The sequence below is a fragment of the Astatotilapia calliptera genome, chromosome 10 (genome assembly GCF_900246225.1).
Source record: "Astatotilapia calliptera chromosome 10, fAstCal1.2, whole genome shotgun sequence".
NCBI lineage: Eukaryota > Metazoa > Chordata > Actinopteri > Cichliformes > Cichlidae > Astatotilapia > Astatotilapia calliptera.
In genome coordinates, this window is record NC_039311.1 from 4,342,887 (window position 1) to 4,362,810 (window position 19,924).

A 19,924-nucleotide genomic window follows, 5' to 3' on the forward strand; every position below is an offset into this window, starting at 1 on the left:
GGATCTAGCAAAGTTTAGCCAGGGGGGCCGATAGGGCATTAACTGGGAAAAGGGGGCACAAAGACATACTTTTCTTTCTTATTCTCATTTAAAATGTCGAGCTTTTAATAAATAATTATCTGACACCCAAAGTTTTAATTTGATGTAAAATGAATAGAAGTCAATTACTGTATATAGTGACTATTAAGTCTAATATATATACCCTAGTAAGCTATAGTACTTTTTCCTTTGGGAAGGTACCATCTGTGCAGTCTGCAATTTTGTTGAAGAAAGATGTTGAATCTATTTAATATTTCTTGAAAAATAATTGATTTCTGTGCATTTTTTTTCACACTGCATCAAATTAAGGTTGATTACGTTGATTAAGCATCATGAGGTGGAGCGTGAGGGGTGGTTCCCTATTTTTTATTTATTTATTTTTGTTGTTGCTGGGAGTTGGAACCCTATTAGTTAGGTTGCTTAATATTTACGCTCAGTACTCTTTAAAATACCAGAATAGGGAGGATGGTGTAGGTCTAAGTTTATTAGATTGATCAGTATTGCTGAACTATGAAATATTTTTTTTGTATACAGGTATAACAGAATAGCTTTAGTGTAGTTGTTGTTTTAAACTTGAGTATGAACTTGCAGACTTGCAAAATGCAGCAAGATATTTTAAAAAACAGTTTTGTTGATTAAAAAACACTATATCGGATTCATATCGGTATCGGGAGATATCCAAATTTATGATATCGGTATCGGTATCGGCATCGGACATAAAAAAGTGGTATCGTGCCATCTCTACTATAAATATAGTGGTGATGAAGTCAAACAGTGGAAGTCACATTCACCCAACTCTCACATCTTCTGTCATGGAAAAAAGGTCTGGGTATGAGGAGTTGAATTTATCACTGTGGTTGAGGTAACTGAAACAGTCAAAATAGTTCCTCCAGTTTGTAAGCTGGAACAATACTCCAGAATCAATGACAATCAAGACAGCGGGTTGGAAACCACACACAGATCATATGCAAATGCTATTGCAGCAGAAAGCAGGAAATCTCCAGAGCAAGAACAACTTTCCCTACAACAACAACCTTTTTTGAAACAACTTTGTAACAACTGCTTAAACATGGACAAAAACTGAAAGGAACTAATGTCCATGTTAATGAACACCTAATTAAGAAAAATGCAGACATTGCAAGACAGGCACAACTATTGAGAAGGCAGAAAAATATTAAGTCCGCATCTGATGTCCACAAAGTGATGTCCACAAACATCACGTTGTGGATCTTTTCATAAAACTGAATGGAACCCCTGAGCAGGCCAAAGTTCTAGTCATTCAGGAGAAGAAACTGGAGCAGTGTTAGTGAGTCCTGTGTCTGTAAGACCAGTAAACAAGTAAATGTTACAGTTAGCTATTATTACTGGTGATACTGCAGAGGGGATGTCTTGTGCATGATGTTGTAAGCCACCGCCTCTGTTGAAAGATAGTTGTTCACAGTGGACATAGATGGCTTCTTTCACTTCTCTTTCAAACCAGACCTCTACATTGGAGAGACCAAATAGCCACTTCAAAAATGCATTGCACTACATAGAAGAGCCACCTCCACAGGACAAGACTCAGCAGTCCATCTGCATCTAAAGGACAAAGGTCACTCCTTCGAGGACACCAATCTTCACATTTTGGACAGAGAAGACAGATGGTTTATCATACGTGACCAACTGTCTGCCATCTGTAATCCAGTTTTGAGATCCCTTCCCATACGCCTTAATGCCCACTCACATCCTGGGCCTTTTAACCTCAGAAAATCACATGATAGGGTGGGGAAAGATCTTACAATGGGTTCAGCCAAAACTGTGGCTGATTGTGACCTACACCTGTTTTCACACCCTGGCTAATTTATCATTCAGAACACATGCATTCCAAGACAAAATATTATCCCATTACATAATGTCATAGACAAACATAATTTTATTAATTACAGACCAGTTTCCTGACTTTCAAACTTTTTCAAGATAGTTGACAACTTTATTGAAAAAAAAATCATATTTTTAATAGAGAGGCTGTTTGGCTTTAGATCAACCAGATCAACATTTATGGAAATGATGGACTTAGTTGAAAATATACCTGAATATATAGGTAAAAAAAAAAATGCAGTGGGGATATTATTTGACCTGAAAAGTGCTGTTGACATAACTGAACCATAAAACATTGTTACATGAAAATAGAACGATATGGTGTGAGAAGGGTAGAAAACAAGTGGTTAAATAGCCATCTACAATTGACAGCCATTGGGAAAATTGGTCAGTCAAAATCTGTGTGTTTGAATATTACCTGTGTTGACCCACAAGGTTCGGTATTGGGTACCAAACTGTTTACTGTGTATAGCCGTGACATCCGTAGAGTGACAACATACTGAGGTTTGTCCTCTTTGCAAATGATACAATCATGTTAAGGGGAAGACTTGAAGCAGCTTTTGGAGGTTTTCAGAAAATAAATAGATAAACATAAATGTTGGTTTGATAGAAATAAATCTATGCATTTATCTAAGCAAGCCAAATTTATGTTGGTTGGTAATCACGAAATTTATACAATTGTGGAAAATTGATAAGGTATTCATTGAAAGAGTATTTGAAAAGAAATTTCTGGGTGTAGTTTTCTGAACAACAAGCTCTGTTGGAAACTCCATATAATACACTTGCGTAATAAGATGGCAAAAATCATAGGGATTTGGGGGGAAACAGGCACATCCTGAACAATAAAACATTGCACACTCTTTATGTGCAGTAAAGAGTGTATATTATATTATAGCCATATTTAGATTATTGTGTAGAAGTCTGGGGTGACACTTAAAAGAATCCTCTAGAAAAATATATGCACAATGCAAAAAAGATCAATAAGGATCATACATAGTCTTTGGTATTGTGAACACAAAACTTTTTTTTAAAATCACAAGTTATGAAATTCATGGATTTGGTGCAATTGAAAACTATGTAGGTGATGTTCAAAGAAAGAAATAGAAAAATGCAACTTAAAGTAGCCATGTGTTCACAGCACTCATAAAAGCATGTGCATATCAGTTTGTCTTCATCTAAGCCATTCCACAAAGTAATATATTACACAATTTAAGGAATAAATATAAGTAGAGTTGGCAAAAGTATGGTATTCTGTACTTGAGTAGAAACACAAATACTACTATTAAAAATACTTGTTGAAGTTGAAGTACTGATTCAATTTCTTTACTCAAGTAAAGGTAAAAAAAAAAAGTACAGGTTCTGAAATGTACTCATCTTTTTGTCCAGAGCTAACTGAACCCTGCATAATGAAAAAATAACATCAGTTGACAGGAATACAAATTTTAACTCTACTTTTTAAGCCTTGAATTCAGCTATGCTGTCTGTTAGACAGTTGTTTTTCTTTATTGTCGATTTTGTATTTGTTTGTAGAGAACGCTACTGGAATGTATGGTTTATGCTACGTAGCCAAAAAGGTTAATAATTTAACTATTGTACCTTTGTGAAAGATGATTGATGATTCACATTGTTGCACAGAATTGCAGAAAAATGTATTTGTTTACCGCTAAACTGAATTGAACTTGATGTGCTAATGGACCTTTTTCCGGCCTCCAGGTCAGTTTTGTTTTGTTTTTTCACACTGAATTGATCTTCTTCATATTGAAGTGGCGAGCTGGTAGGACCATTCTTTTCCCCTCTTTTCACCCATTTTGCCGTCTTTGGATTACGGACATATTTCCCCCCTTACATGATGCTGGACCCTAAGGAGGAAATCCTTAAAAGTGAACTTTAAAAAGGAAACTTAAAAAAAAAAAAAGGACCAAAAGGACTCTTGCACAGAGAATCACAACAGTAATTTATTAATTAATTGTGGTACATTTATTTATGTTGTGTTTTGTATTTTGTATTTATTATTTTGTTCCACATGTTCTCCCCGTGTTTGCGTGGGTTCCCTCCGGGTACTCCGGCTTCCTCCCACCGTCCAAAGACATGCAGCTTGTCGGGATAGGTCAATTGGAAAATCCAAATTGCCATTAGGTGTGAATGTGCGAGTGAATGTGAGTGCGAATGGTTGTCTGTCCCTGTGTGTTGGCCCTGCGACAGACTGGCGACCTGTCCAGGGTGTACCCCGCCTCTCGCCCTATGACAGCTGGGATAGGCTCCAGCGCCCCCCGCGACCCTGAAAAGGATAAGCGGAAGCGAATGGATGGATGGATATTTTGTTCCATTCCCCCCCCCATTTATTCAATATATTTTTGTTTTTTCCTGAAAAAGAATTTGCAGTCTCTGGTCTCGTCATTCACAACATCTAGGCTCCATGAAGAACTATTTATTTATTTTATTTATTTATTTAGGACAGTGCATGTTAATGAACATAAATTACATGAATGTAAACATACCAGATTATAGCCAAGGGCTAATTTCCATCTGTTGTCCATAAACATAAAAAAATAGACATAATAATTCATAAAAAATTCATAATTCATTCATAATAAAAACTCCATCACCAAACTCACACGTACACACCATTCTGTTCCCAAATAAAACATTAAAACTATACAACTTATACATGATCACACTTGATTTGTCCATAACCAGTTTTTTAACTGTGCCTTAAACAAATTGAATGTAGAGCATTCTCTAATGGATTGAGGAAGACTGTTCCACAGATGGCCACCCTTGACAGAAAGGACGTTCTGCCCAAATGCTGTCCGTCTGGGGTATAAACAAGTCTCCTCGGATTGTAGCTCGAGTGGTCCTGTCTGAGCTTTCTTTATGCCTAATGAACTGCTTTAGTGGTGGTGGAGCAAGGGAGTGTAAGACTTTATATATTAAACACACTCTTTTAAGTTTCACTAAGTTATTGAAGTTCAGTAATTTATGTTTTTTTTAACACATGACAGTGGTGGTGGGAAGTCGGTTTTTTGTCAAGTAGTTTTAAACTTCTTTTATAAATGTTTTCAATAGTTTTAAGTGTTGTTGGACAAGCAAGTGACCAGGACGTCAAACAATAGTCCATATGAGATTATTAAATTTAAGTACCTGGGACACTATTTCTTCTGCACGTCAGTCAGTAAACTCATCCATTGCAATAAAACTAGCCCTTATAACTTTTCGTTACAACCGTTATAGCTAACTCATGATCTGGGGACCCATGGTTCACTTAGTGTTTTTCTAAACTTAACATCTTACCAATACTGTAACATAACCTCTAAAATATATTACTTTATTGGTTACCCACTCCAAAATATAGAAAATGATTAGAAAAAACAAAAACAAAAAAACTCGTTTGGCAGTTGATGGGCTCTCAGTACCACTGTCTTCTTAAGACTCAGTATGTAAATTCTTTGTGTGACTTAATATTCATAAGAACTCCACAAACCAAAATAAACTTTGTTTACTGTCACTGTGTTTGACAGTTTTACCTTAAAATTTGGAAGTGCAAGCAAACCCACACCTGCTTCATTTATGTGTAAATCCTCATTTATGTTACAGAAAGTTGTATTCCTATTCAGCATAAAGGACAGAAAGGTGGACGATAATTTTTATACATTTTTGGAAACAACTTTCAGCAAGTGCAACAAGCTTGTTTGTCAGCTTTTGTGCAGCAAACCCATCTGGTACTTCAAGCTGATTAACACATTGACTAAGAAGTATTTGTAGCTACTCTTGGACACAAGCCTAAATGGCAGACACCACATGGAAAATCTCCTCCTTTTTTTATGTAAACCAGCAAAAAAAACATATTTTAAGATTTGGGAAGAGTAACTGAAGAATATTTTTTTAATAGGATGAAAAGCAAGTATTTCATATTCTGAACTATTTCTAGGTCACTCATCACCTGCCATAAATCATCAAGTCAAGCAGATTAGTGCCACTGGCCACCTTAACTCCTTTAAACGAAAGGTCAGATTTCTTTGAATTGCTCTAGTGAAGCAGTGTTTGATGTTGCTCAGATGGATTTAAACTACCTTTTTTTTTTTTAAGGAAATCAACATTCTGCCTTTGTTCAAAATGTGGCTGTTCCTCAAGTTAGACATTAGAACTACTTGGAAGTCAGTGTTTGAAATTGTGTACAAATTTTTAAGATTGGTGGTATTTTGTGCATGTTTTGTAGAGATGAGTGATACCACCTGGCAGTTATATCTCTAAAAAAATGCATGAAAACATTTCTGATATTTAGGGGAAAAAAACATTTTTGTTGATGCTTGCAGCCCTGCTTTTCCACCATAGTACTGCATCAGTAATTTTCATTCGCTGTACTCTTCTGTTTATGTGGATAACAAATAGTGACTGCTCAGAGACACTTGGTGGACACTTGGTTATTAGTTTACTTTTGGTTGCTTATCACCAGCTGCTATTATCCCCTCTTTCGCGGCATGTTTGTACTTGGTGGCGTGTTTTTACCTCAAGTCGTAAAACACGTTTGTTGTTTACACCATTGGTTGAACCAATTTTCTTGGATATTTTGGAAAGTACTGTGTTTTGTTGAAGGTTGTTCAAGTAGCTCCCAATTTTACTACTAAAGAATAATTAGAGTCTTTCACCTGGCTCTTGCTCTCAGACATGCCTGGGCTTGTCTGCTTGTTCTGCACTCCAGAATGGTATTGCTATGTTATCATGAAATGACATTTTTATATTATGTAACATATTATAGCTGTATTGTTGTGGAAGATATTATGTGGCACAGCCCTATTGGGGTCTAAACAACTGCACTAAATTGAATACATTCTGACAATTCGACAGAGATGTGCGCCACCAAGCTTTAGCTTTGTTTGTATGGAGAATGATTTTATAGTGCAGCTTGCTAATGAGACAAACATATAGAAGGTTGTATTCCTATTCAACAGAAAGGACAGAAAGGTGCACCCATATATTTTGTAATTTTTTGGAAACATCTTTCAACTTTTTAGTTTTTAGGCACTTAATCCATCTGACACAAGCTGATTTACATATTGTCTAAGACAGGGGTAGGCAACCTTTCTGATGACGAGTGCCATTTAAAATTTCCTCAGAAGTCAGTGTGCCATGTGATTGCATTAGCAATAAATTTAATAATGCTCTATATGAACAGTTACACAATATATAGAACCACTTTATAGAATTATATTTGTTCGCAGATGTTGGCAGCTATCAGCGAATAGTTATAAGCTATTTTGAAACAACAAAAGACACTTTTTATCCATAACAGCAAATGAACTGTACAACAGAAAATACAAATGCTATTTATGGTCTCCTCACAACAATAAGAAAAATAAACTTGGCCAATATGCCATGTTTGATAATACAGAGACACACATGTTAACTCATTCACTGCCAGCCATTGGCAGTGAATGAGTTAAACCCATTGACTCATTCACTGCAATTGACGGCTATAGACGTCAATGGCAGTGAATGAGTTAATGTGATCTCTGGTCTCCCACTCAGAGACACAGGTCTCCGAGTGTCCAGCATTCAGATGGCTACCTGAGGACTCATGTGAGAGAAAATCTGCTCACACAGATATGTAGAGCCAAATACTGGCAATAAGGCCTCTGCAATGTTCTGAAGACGGTTAAACTTGTCAGGTAGTGATGTCCAGTGTATTTGTTTTGGGTTTTTTTGCCTGTCCCTTTTGGTTCTTTTGCTATCAGAATTATTGTCTAAAGATGAAGAAAGATGCCCAACGGATTTACTTTACCAAATTGACCATCCCAGCCTTGCCGTAATGGTCTATTTGATTCACCTTGTATTGTTTATTTGATTTATTTGATTTATTTTCACTTGCTAGATACGGGACAGACTTGAACGAGGAAAAGAAAAGGGAGAAAGGAAAAGGGGAAAAAAACAGCGGAGAAGTGGGACGGGGATAAAGGGCAAAAAAACAAAAACCAACTAAATAAGCAGACAAAAAAAATACATATATCAATCACCTGGATCACCTGTTGAGAAAGAAAAAAGAAAACAAGCAGAAGAAAACGAGAGCAATACAATAAACAACATCACGATGATATATGGGAATATAACAGTAAATACTAAATATTAAACATTATTGTGCAGCACATAATATTGACAGCGCACAGTGTTCTTTGAGGTAGGAACCAAAAAGGGTGTAGTTTGTGTGTGCGAGCACCCGTGTGTACACCTGTGAGCATGGACGCGCTTGATTTTAAAAGGTTCCTTCATGTAATGATCTGCTAGAGGGTGTGGAGAGAGTCTGAGGGCGCCTGCCACTGGCAGGGGAAGTGGTGGGGGGAGATAGGCCTCCATACCTTAGAGGGCCTGAGATGTCCCCAGAGAGGTGGCGTCTGATACCCAACCTGACATATAGACACAGATATACAGGCACACACATATACAAACATCCATTCCCACCCTCATGCTCTCATATGCAATTACTCAACACTCAACCAACATGGAGACAGACATAGAGAGACACTGTACACACAATCACACTCCCCAAGCGTACTCTAAGAACCGGGTCTAGGTACCCTTGCCCCTGGAGGGGGAAACTGCACCCAGACCCAGGTGGTGTTACCCTTTTCCCTGCGGTGGGGAGAAGCAGACCGCCCCGACTCCGCAGCAGCAGGGAGGCCCCACACTCCAGACCCCAGTTGGACGGCCAACTCCTCCTCCTGGCCTCCCGCTCTAGCAGGTCGCAGAGAGCGGGGGTGTGAGAAGACTCCAAACCTCCCTCCACCCGCTCATTGTAGTGTTGATGCATGTGTGTTCTAAGGTGCATTTAAAACCCAGGAGGGCATGGAGCTACCTGCCAGAGAGCAGCAGGTAAGCGCATAGTCCCTCCTGCTAGCCCTCAATGTCTACGTGTATTTAAAATTGAGAGGTGGCGAACGACGCCAGGGGTGAAGTGTACACCCCGATGCTCTTTTGGAGTCCGTGTAGCGTGCCCACCCCCAAGATCCTATATGTATGTGTAATGAGAGTGTGAGTAATGTGAATGTCCAAGTTGTGAGATAAAATTGAGGCACAAGAAGCCAGAAGGGGACAGAGGGGGGGATGCCTCCCCTGCACCCTGGTGACACACCTTTACCCCAAGGCCCTGCATGTCTGGGTGATTATGGTGGAGCGGGAAGAGGGAGGCAGCTGGAGATGGGGAGGGAAGGAAGGGAGGGGCAAGTAACCCCTCCCTGGGGCCAGCTCCCCCGCTGACCCCAGTAGGCACCCCCATAGTCCGCAACCTGCCAGGGAAAGGGGGCCCAGGCCCATCCAGACCGGGGCCCACAGCCCAACAGCAGCGCCGCCCGGCCCCACAGAGCCTGGGACAGCCCACCCGACCTCACCACAGAGAAAACTGCACCCACCCCGTCATCCACTCATCTTGCAAACTACACAAGACAATAGACGCCCAGGCTGAGATCTTCCTCCACCTCTCCTATATCTCCCCCTCCTGCAGAGAGTTCCTGAAGAGAGGAGACCTCCTGCAAGATGTAACAGCCTCCCCCACCAGTTGAAGAGACTACTAACTAACCTTATAAATTAAATAAAGTTCACTATCAGTAACATCATTGCACCCAACCAGCTGTATAGAAACTCCGTCATGCTAGCTAGTACGCAGTACGAGTTATTGTAACTGACTGTTAAAAAGTCAGCACAACGAAAATAAACTACACCTAAACTTGGTTTATATCTGACCCAGATAGACTACAGGTAATAACTTCTTACCTGAAGTTCAGTTCACCTGACACTCGGAGCAGCGGCTGCCTCGGGGCTCTCCTCCTGCCTCCCCTTTCTCTCATCCACCTGCTGGCCTCCACCACTTGCTAATGTTACTGAATCTGTGGAAGCACCGCCATAGCCACCACCAAACAACTGAGTTATTTTTACACATCGACCAGCATCTGGCCAATCCATCACCTTTCATTGTTTATACCATTAAAAAAAAAAATCATCGAGCCACTGAGCAAATGCCCGGTAGGCCATCGGGCCATCAGTTAACCCTTCGCATGCCAACTGTGGCACGCGTGCCTAGGGTTGCCGACCCCTGGTCTAAGAAGTATTTGTAGCGGGGGGCCAGGAGGAGGAGTTGGCCGTCCGACTGGGCTCTGGAGTGTGGGGCCTCCCTGCTGCTGCAGAGTCGGGGCGGTCTGCTTCTCCCCACCGCAGGGAAAAGGGTAACACCACCTGGGTCTGGGTGCAGTTTCCCCCTCCAGGGGCAAAGATACCTAGACCCGGTTCTTAGAGTACGCTTGGGGAGTGTGATTGTGTGTACAGTGTCTCTCTATGTCTGTCTCCATGTTGGTTGAGTGTTGAGTAATTGCATATGAGAGCATGAGGGTGGGAATGGATGTTTGTATCTGTGTGTGCCTGTATGTCTGTGTCTATATGTCAGGTTGGGTATCAGATGCCACCTCTCTGGGGACATCTCAGGCCCTCTAAGGTATGGAGGCCTATCTCCCCTCACCACTTCCCCTGCCAGTGGCAGGCGCCCTCAGACTCTCCCCACACCCTCTAGCAGATCATTACATGAAGGAACCTTTTAAAATCAAGCGCGTCCATGCTCACAGGTGTACACACGGGTGCTCGCACACACAAACTACACCCTTTTTGGTTCCTACCTCAAAGCACACTGTGCGCTGTTGATCTTACGTGCTGCACAATAATGTTTAATATTTAGTATTTACTGTTATATTCCCGTAGACGCCCTCTACAGGAAAGGGCAGAGCAGGCTGTACCTGCTGCGGAGACTCAGGTCGTTTGGAGTGGAGGGCCCACTCCTGAAGAAATTCTATGACTCTGTTGTGGCTTCTGCTATCTTTTATGGTGTGGTCTGCTGGGGCGGCAGCATCTCTGCTGGGGACAGGAAGAGACTGAACAGGGTGATCCGAAGGGCCAGCTCTGTTCTAGGATGCCCTCTGGACCCAGTGGAGGTGGTGAGTGACAGGAGAACGGCGGCTAAGCTGTCATCCCTGATGGACAACATCTCCCACCCCATGCAGCAGACTGTGACAGCACTGAGCAGCTCCTTCAGTGGGAGACTGCGGCACCCACGGTGTGGGACGGAGAGATTTCGCAGGTCTTTCCTCCCCACTGCTGTCAGACTCCATAATAAAGACTTTAACTGATCAAGCACACACATCCATACATATGCAATAATACTAAGTGCAATAATCCTTTCTGTCATCGTTGTATTTTTACTCAGTTGTATATAGTATTTGTATTTGTATTCTATTTTTATCTTATTGTATATTTATTTTATTTTATTCTACTGTATATAGTATTTTATTTTATTCTATTCTGTACAGTTGTGTACTGTATTTATTCTTATTGTATTCTAATTTTTGCCTCATAACTTTTGCACTGTCCACTTCCTGCTGTGACAAAACAAATTTCCCACGTGTGGGACTAATAAAGGTTATCTTATCTTATCTTACCTTATATATCATTGTGATGTTGTTTATTGTATTGCTCTCGTTTTCTTCTGCTTTTCTTTTTTCTTTCTCAACAGGTGATCCAGGTGATTGATATATGTATTTTTTTTTGTCTGCTTATTTAGTTGGTTTTTGTTTTTTTGCCCTTTGTCCCCGTCCCTCTTCTCCGCTGTTTTTTTCCCCCTTTTCCTTTCTCCCTTTTCTTTTCATCATTCAAGTCTGTCCCGTACGGAGCCCCGCAGGGGACATGGGAGAAAAAAAAATTAAGATGGACTTTTGCGAGATCTCGCAGGCAAGAAAAAAAAAAGACGTATTTGTAGCTACTCCTGGACACAGGCTTAAATGGCAGACACCACATGGAAAATCTCTTGTTTTGGGTGTAAACCAGCAGAAAAATGACATATTTGAAGATTTGGTGGTGCAGTAACAGAAGAACATTTTTGTTAGGATTCGGGGAACTGTTTCCAGGTGACTCAAAAGACAAACTCTCTCTCTCTAACTAACTTCTGGACCACAAAACAATAAAACATTTTCATTTGAATAGTTGTAAATCTTATGTTGGCAAAGGAACTGAGGATACATTTGGCTTTTTGCTCTAAATGCACTTGGAATGTCTGTTCTTTTGGTCCTTTGAGTTAAATTGTCATCTTTTTTTAACTTCCTAAAAAAGATGACAAGTTTTTTAATGGATGTTCCCATTGGTCAAGAAAGAACACAATTAATTTACTGTCTGTAAGTATTCTTTGCGATTAAGCAGCACAGAGCCACATAAAAGGATTTGGACAATGAAAGAGGCTTACTTTTGTTCACGTTTTGGGAAAATGGTTTATTATTTAAATGGTGATCACTATGTGGCTTCTAAAACGCAATTGCTCATTACAGAGAAGTTATTGAAAAAAAGAACTCTCAAATCTGAAATACCTTGTTTAACATTTCAAAAAAGAAAAGGAAAGAAAAGAAGTTCTCATCAAAGTATCTTTCAGAAGCTCACCCTTTGCTGCTCCTTTTTTTTTTTTGCGGCGTTTCTGTTACCATTAGACAGTAATTAGCCAGGAGTGAGAATAAAGAAGCACGAGAGAAGGAAGGGAGTTGCAAACCACAAAATTATTTTCTTTGTGATAAGATAAAACATAGCTTTGTGTACAGCACATCCAGCATGACATCTTGGGTTTAATCAGCTATAGATGACAAGTGCCTGCGAGTGTCATTGTTCTAGAGGCAACAGCCTTCAATTAGGAAGCTCTTTAAACATCTGCCAAAAGCCACAAGAAGATGCTATATTGTCTAGGCTCACTATATTGTGAGCACTGTATCTGACAATTTCCCTCCTTCCCACTATCTATCTCTTTTCTCTCTCTCTCAGGCCATTGTATCACCTATACACAACCCCCACGCACGCTTACTCCTTACATCTATCGAATCTAATCTTATCTCGGGCTCTCAAGTTTTCCTTTCCCATCAGATTATTATGGCTGGTTCATTCTACCTTCTAACTAAATTTCCAGTTGTGGTGGATCCACAAGTTACATGAATTGCAGCCATGTAATATGAGCCTAAATAAAATTTTGGTGCATAGGTGTATCTGTGCCACATGGTTGCAAAATCCTAGTTCTTCCCCTCTCACCACAGTCCCCATATGTCTGTATTGCCCTGTGATATCCCACATGCAGCATATACACATTTGACAGAAAGAATTTTGTGTGCATTTACCCACTGCCATAAATGTCCGTTTAAGCAGAGTGCTATAAAATGTACATGTTGTTCAAAGCATCACTTATTTCTATATCATCTGTCAGCATTAGTTACGCATCAGCTGAATTCACAAATTATGTCTTCCTCCTCTGCTTCCTGCTCAGGTAGAAGGCATCTTTTGTAGACTGGGGCTCGGCTGAGCATTTGATGTACTGCTACTGGTGCATGAAGTAAATACCCCAAGCAGCTATCAGGGAGCAATATATTATAAACAAATGGTCAAGATGGGGTGATTCTTATGAAGTTTTCATCTTGCTTTACAGTACCAGTCCCACAGATACAGACAGAGCAGGATTGCAGGATGTCAGCTGCAGGTCAACAGTGGTTTGGCTTGTGGGAGCAATCTGGTTTCCAGAAAAGCTTATTAGCTGCACACTTTTACACTCACTGTGCTTTGAGATCACAGCATTGTAGCTGCTGCCTTAGTACCCACTACAGAGAACGGAGAATGATATTGTCTGTTTGTACAAATAAACTCAGGGGATATTGCTTTTGCCCTGTGCTTTTCCCCTTGCTTTAGTAAGTAAACGTAGTTCTTTGTCTATAGCTCCATCCTATCTCTGCAGCTTTCCACAGTCAGACTTTTAATTTTGGTGAGTGTGAAAATGAAATAAAATTAATGATATTGATAGTGAGCGTAGGTAGGTTTGTGGTTGGTTTTTTGGGGGTTTTTTTCTGCAGGCTGATTTGAGAGAAGGAGCAGTTTTTGGGAGGGGAGGGTAAGAGAAGAGAGCTATGGCTAACACTTTGAAAGTCAGAGGTTGCTGCTTGTCCGGGGAGTCGGCAAGCCTCTGAATGCCAGGCTGAGATGACAGTCGGGAAGCTAATCCTCAGAAATAATTTGGTCGGCAGTCTCTGAACTTCCACATTATCTGCCTCTGCATACGGCTGATGATTTAAATGCCTCAGCCCACTTTTGACAGGTGAATACAAGCTTGAACCAGCTTTTCTAATAGGTGAATGTTATGGATCGGCTCCATGTTTTGAATTTTCTTGTATACAGCTTGTGCAATGGACTTTTATTTTGAGATAACACATTTAGCAGACCAAGCATCTAAAGTCATAGAGCCAAAATATCCTTGCACACTGGTTTCAATGTCGCAAGGGTTGGTGGATGACATTACTAGCTGGTTATTGACATAAGTGGCTAACGTGGACTCAAAATACAGACTTAAAGACAGTAAACAAACCTTCATTTTGGTGAAGTACAATTTCCAAATGGCAAAGTCCAAAAAACAAACAAACAGGGAAAACTAAAAGGCAGATGTGTAACAAACAACATGATGCATCAAAAAATTTAGACAAACTGGGTCAAAAAACGAAGCAGTGCATATGTATTCCTTATACGTACACAGCGAAAGTAACAGAACTCAAAATGCAGTGTTACTATGAATAACAAACTCAACGTAAAAAAATCAAAAGCCCTGGATTAATACAAGAAAGCCCTAACATACAAAAGATATTTAATAATAAACAGAACTTGAAAGAAAAGCACAAAACACTGGGTAGCAGAGCCAGGACCATGACAGTTCCTCATCACTACACACATCACAACAGATATCTTCATTTCATTTGAACCCTAAGTATGCTGTTGGTGCAAATCACCTGGCTGTCACCAGCGAGGAATTGTTTATCTCATCAAACAAATAAACATGTCAGAAGAGCAGAGATGGAATAATCAACTCTCCAAAGAGAGAGCACTACATTTTGAAAATGGGAGAGTCCTCAACGGGCTGATAAAAGTTCACTGAACTCAGTAATGATGAAAACTCTTAATAAAAAAATACATTTCTGTGGATGAGTATGAACGGAAAATGGATACTACACAGTGTTTTCATACTGAAAATGAATCTCCACCAGACCACACTCATATAAAAATGTTCACTTACGTGAGCAGATGGAAGCTTTAATAAGGCTTTCATCACAGATCTACGATTGTGAAACTTGTAATAATTTATAGACAGAAAAGCTTTCAAATACATTGTGGCAGCTTACTCATCAGTGCAGTGTCAGTCTGTTGCAGACTATACCCAGACTATACCCAAAGGCAGCAGAAACTGTCATAGGAGAAATGGCTCAACAAGTCAATAAGCTTCCATCCATATTCTTCTGCTTTATCCTTCTTCCGATTACAAGGCGAAATCCCAACTCTTGAGCCACGATCGCCCCATCTTCGTGGCCATAGGCAAGGGTAGGGACGTAGATCAACCGGTAAATTGAGAGCTTCACTTTTCCGATTTCATCTAGCCCCGATTTCATCTAATGAGGACTGTGACAGTTTTCTTTCTAGTTTTCTTTCTTTTCTTCTTGCAAAGATTGATAATTTAAGAATGAATTTTTCTCATTCAGCACCTGTTATGTCTATCTACACCTCATCGCGCCCTGTCATTTTGGATACTTTCTCTTCTGTTTCACTACCTGAGCTGGTAAAACTGGTTAATTCAGTGAAAGCATCCTCTTGTCCACTTGACATTGTACCTGCATCATTATTCAAAAATGTCTTCCAGGTTATTGGTCCATCTGTGCTCACTCTAATCAACTCTTCACTGGCGTCTGGTATAGTTCCAGTTTATTTTAAAAATGCTGCTTTTCTCCCACTTTTAAAAAACCCTCAGCTAGACCCCTCTCTTTGGAGCAGCTACAGACCTATCTCTAAATTACCGTTAATTGCTAAGATTCTAGAAAAGGTTGTGGCTAAGCAATTTTTAGCGGCTCTGGACAAACATAACATTTGCGATAAGTTTCAGTCCGGCTTTCTCAGAGCTCACTCTACAGAAACAGCCCTTCTTAGGGTCTCAAGTGATATTTTGATGAATAATGATGCAGGAAAATGCTCAGTCCTACTTATGGTGGACCCAACATCGGCTTTTGACACTGTTGACCACCACATCCTCCTCAAAAGGCTTAAACATTGGGTTGGGGTATCGGGTACTGCCTTGGAGTGGTTCTCCTCATATCTAAGTAACCAATCTTTTTCTGTGGTGGTCTCCGATTTTAGGTCATCTTCTTCCTCCCTTACTTGTGGTGTCTCTCAGGGTTTGGTTTAGGGGCCTTTATTGTTCTTAATATAGCTTCTCCCCTTAGTGGGCTCTTTTGAGGACATTTCTTATCACTGTTATGCTGATGATATTCAGTTGTACATCTCTTTTAAGCCCCAGGATTCATCTAAGCTTCAGCTTTTAAATGTCTGCTTAGATTCCATCAAATGTTGGATGGCTGTAAATTTACTCCAACTCAACGAGGGGAAAACTGAAGCCCTCATATGTGCTCCGGACAGATTTGTATCCCAGATAGTGAAAGCCCTTGGTCCTCTCTCTGTGTATGTTAAATTTTCTATCAGGAATTTACGTGTCACTTTTGACTCGACTCTCACATTGGATGGGCACACGAAATCTCTGGTTCGGTCTTGTTTTTATCATTTAAGAAATGTGGCTAAGTTAAGCCCTATTTTATCTCGCCCTGAACTGAAGATCGTTATACATGCATTTATTTCCTCACGCTTGGACATGGACATTTTTTTATTGTATGATGCCTTGGTGCCACTGGATTTTAACATGTCTGACACCCATACTGTAAGACAAATGGTGGGGGTGTAGTAAGGAAGTTGGGGGAAGCAGACCACTCCGCAGGAAGAATCTTTTGTCTCTCCGAGGACTCTGGGAGGTAGCAAGGGAGTGTGAACCTTAAGGTGTGAAACAGCTGTGTACTGCCTTTTGTTCCTGAAGAAGGTATTTAACTGAGAGCCGTGTTAGGCTCAGGGAGACTCTGCTGACCCTGCCCCGCGGTCATGTAGGCTCTCCACAAGCTTGGTTGTCTGTTGTCTTTGTGTGTTTGGATTAAAGAATGTTAGCTACCGCTCACCACTCGTCTGCAGGCTTTATTTAATGGAAAACTTCCACAACAGTGTCTAAGCAAAGGTTCTCTGGATCGTCTGCAGGTTGTGCAAAACATTGCAGCTAAAAATCCTCCAAGTACTCACATGTGACACCACTGCTATTTCAGCTACACTGGCTTCCTGTTGAATTTAGAGTACATTTTAAGGTCCTGGTCTTGACATTTAGAGCCTTGCATGGACTGGCACCACCTTACATCTCCGATCTGCTACAGCCCTATGTCCCTAGCACAGACCTTCCCAAAGTGTGGGGCCTGCCCCCTAGGGGTGTTGCAGAGCCATTGCCGGAGGGGCGCGGCATAAACAGGGAAAAAACAAAACAACGCTTGGACACTGCTAGCACGGGGCGCCCACACAAACGCAAAGCAGGAGATGAAGCATAGCTGAATATGTTTCCAAACCAACTTCATTCTAAGCCAATGACTAGAAAATATGGTGAAGCATATCTTCCCTTTGGCTTCACCTGCACAAGTGCCAAGGTAGGAATTGGTTTTCCCTGCGTCGAGAGCACGCGCTGGGCTCTTCAAATCACGGACAAACAGTATCCCCCATTCTTGATTTTTAGTTCACAAACACTTGTTGTAATAAATAACTACTCCTGACATTTTGGAGATATTAGCCCTTTATACAGTAAAGTTACAGTGGGATACGAATAATATCAGGCTGATCCTGCCACGATTTGTTCCCCCGGTTCAAATCACGGAAAAACAGTATCCCACAGTTGTTTATGTTTTTAAACCCATTTTGCACAGAGAGGCACATCGAAAAATGTATCGATAGCAATGTTGAATATTATTACACAGGAAAAAAAACAACTACATGTAAAATAATTACACCGTGATGCCTCTGCCTTTCTAAATAGAGGGACAGTAACTGCGTGTGTAAATGTAAGCGTGTAAAACCTGAAGATAGAGACAAAATACTGTTAATCTGACTAGCTGCCATTCTGCAATTCATCTCCTGTAAACAATAACGTGGCGCACAGCGTGACGTGGAAAAAGGCACATACCTTTAATGTTGCGTGACGAACTCTGTATTCCTCGTCCACACATAAACCCAAAAAAGGAGTTTTAAAAAATCTCCATTTTCGGTGATTCCAAACGCCGTTTACGTGTGGACGAAAGGTCCAAACACATAGAAACAGCTGCGTTTTCAAAATCACCCGTGTACATGCGGACGCAGCGTAAAAGAGTTAGTAGTTTATTTTATTACTACCTGCAGATTACTTGTATTTGCTTAATTGTTTACTAAATGTTTGAGGTGTGAAATAAACCGCAATGGAGCAAAATATGGGTGTGTGTGGTTGGAGGATGTGTTTGTGCGTGTGTGCGTCTGTGCGCGCGCGCGCGAGCAGGGTGGGGGTGCGGGGCAGCGAATATTTTTTTTGTAGAACAAAGGGGGGCCCAGCAAAAAAAGTTTGGGAACCACTGCCCTAGGAGATCCCTGAGGTCGTCTGATCAGGGCTTACTTGCTTTAAAACATACTAAGATGAGAACTAAGGGTGACAGAGCTCGGGGCCACAGTCTCGGGAACTGTGAACTCGGTAGTTGTTTTTAAAAAACAACTCAAAACGCACCTTTTTAAACTGTTTTTGGTTAAATTTCTGCCTGTTTTATATTGTCTGTTTTACCCATTTATTATTTGTTATCTTATGTGTAGCACTTTGTGATTCTGTCTAGAAAGGTGCTATATAAATAAAATGTTATTTATCTATTTATTTTATTTAACAGAACCACATCATCCGCGAAAAGCAGAAATGAGATTCTGAGGCCACCGAAGTGAAAGCCCTCCGCCACTTGGCTGTGCCTAGAAATCCTGTCCATAAAAATTATGAACAGAATCGGTGACAAAGGGCAGACCTGGTGGAGCCCATCACCCACCGGGAACGAGTCCGACTTATTGCCGGCAATGCGAACCAAGCTCTTGCAACGGTTGTATAGGGATCGCATGGCCTGTAGCAATGGGCCAGACACCCCATCCTCCCGTAGCACCTCCCACAGGACACCCCAAGGGACACGGTCGAATGCCTTCTCCAAGTCCACAAAACACATGTAGACTGGTTGGGCAAACTCCCATGCGCCCTCAAGTATCCTTGAGAGGATCAAGAGCTGATCCAGTGTTCCACGACCAGGACGAAAACCGCATTGTTCCTCCTATATCTGAGGTTCGACTAGCGGACGAACTCTCCTTTCCCGCACCCTGGCATAGACTTTCCCAGGGAGGCTGAGGAGTGTGATCCCCCAGTAGTTGGAACACACCCTCCGGTCCCCCTTCTTAAAGATGGGGACCACCACCCGGTCTACCAGTCCAGGGGTACTGCCCCTGACCTCCACGCAACATTGCAGAGGCGTGTCAACCAGGACAGTCCTACAACGTCCAGAGCCTTCAGGCGGACCTCATCCACACCAGGGGCTCTGCCACCAAGGAGTTGTTTAACTGCCTCAGTGACCTCGCTCCCGGAAACTGGCGGGTCATCCCCAGACACTGCTTCCTCCTCGGAAGACGTGTCAGTGGGATTAAGAAGGTCTTCGAAGTATTCCTTCCACCGCCCGACAATTTTCTCAGTCTAAGTCAGCAGCGCTTCGCCAGCACTATACACAGTGCAGGTATAGCACCGCTTTCCCCTCCTGAGACGCCTGACGGTTTGCCAGAATCTCTTTGAGGCAGTCCGAAAGTCTTTTTCCATGGCCTCTCTGAACTCCTCCCACACCCAAATTTTTGCTTCAGCCACTGCCCAAGCCGCATTCTGCTTGGCCTGTCGGTACCCGTCAGCTGCCTCCGAAATCCCACAGGCTAACCAAGCCCGATAGGACTCCTTCTTCAGCCTGGTGGCTTCCTTCACCTCTGGTGTCCACCATTTGGTTCGGGGATTATCACCACGACAGGCACTAACCACCTTGCGGCCGCAGCTCAATGC

At 41.5% G+C, this 19,924-nt stretch overlaps 1 protein-coding gene across 1 annotated transcript in view; it reads right to left on the minus strand.

The window, feature by feature from the left end:
• opcml (opioid binding protein/cell adhesion molecule-like) overlaps positions 1-19,924 on the minus strand; it is a 441,158-nt gene that overhangs the window by 332,846 nt on the left and 88,388 nt on the right. The window lies entirely within an intron of this gene.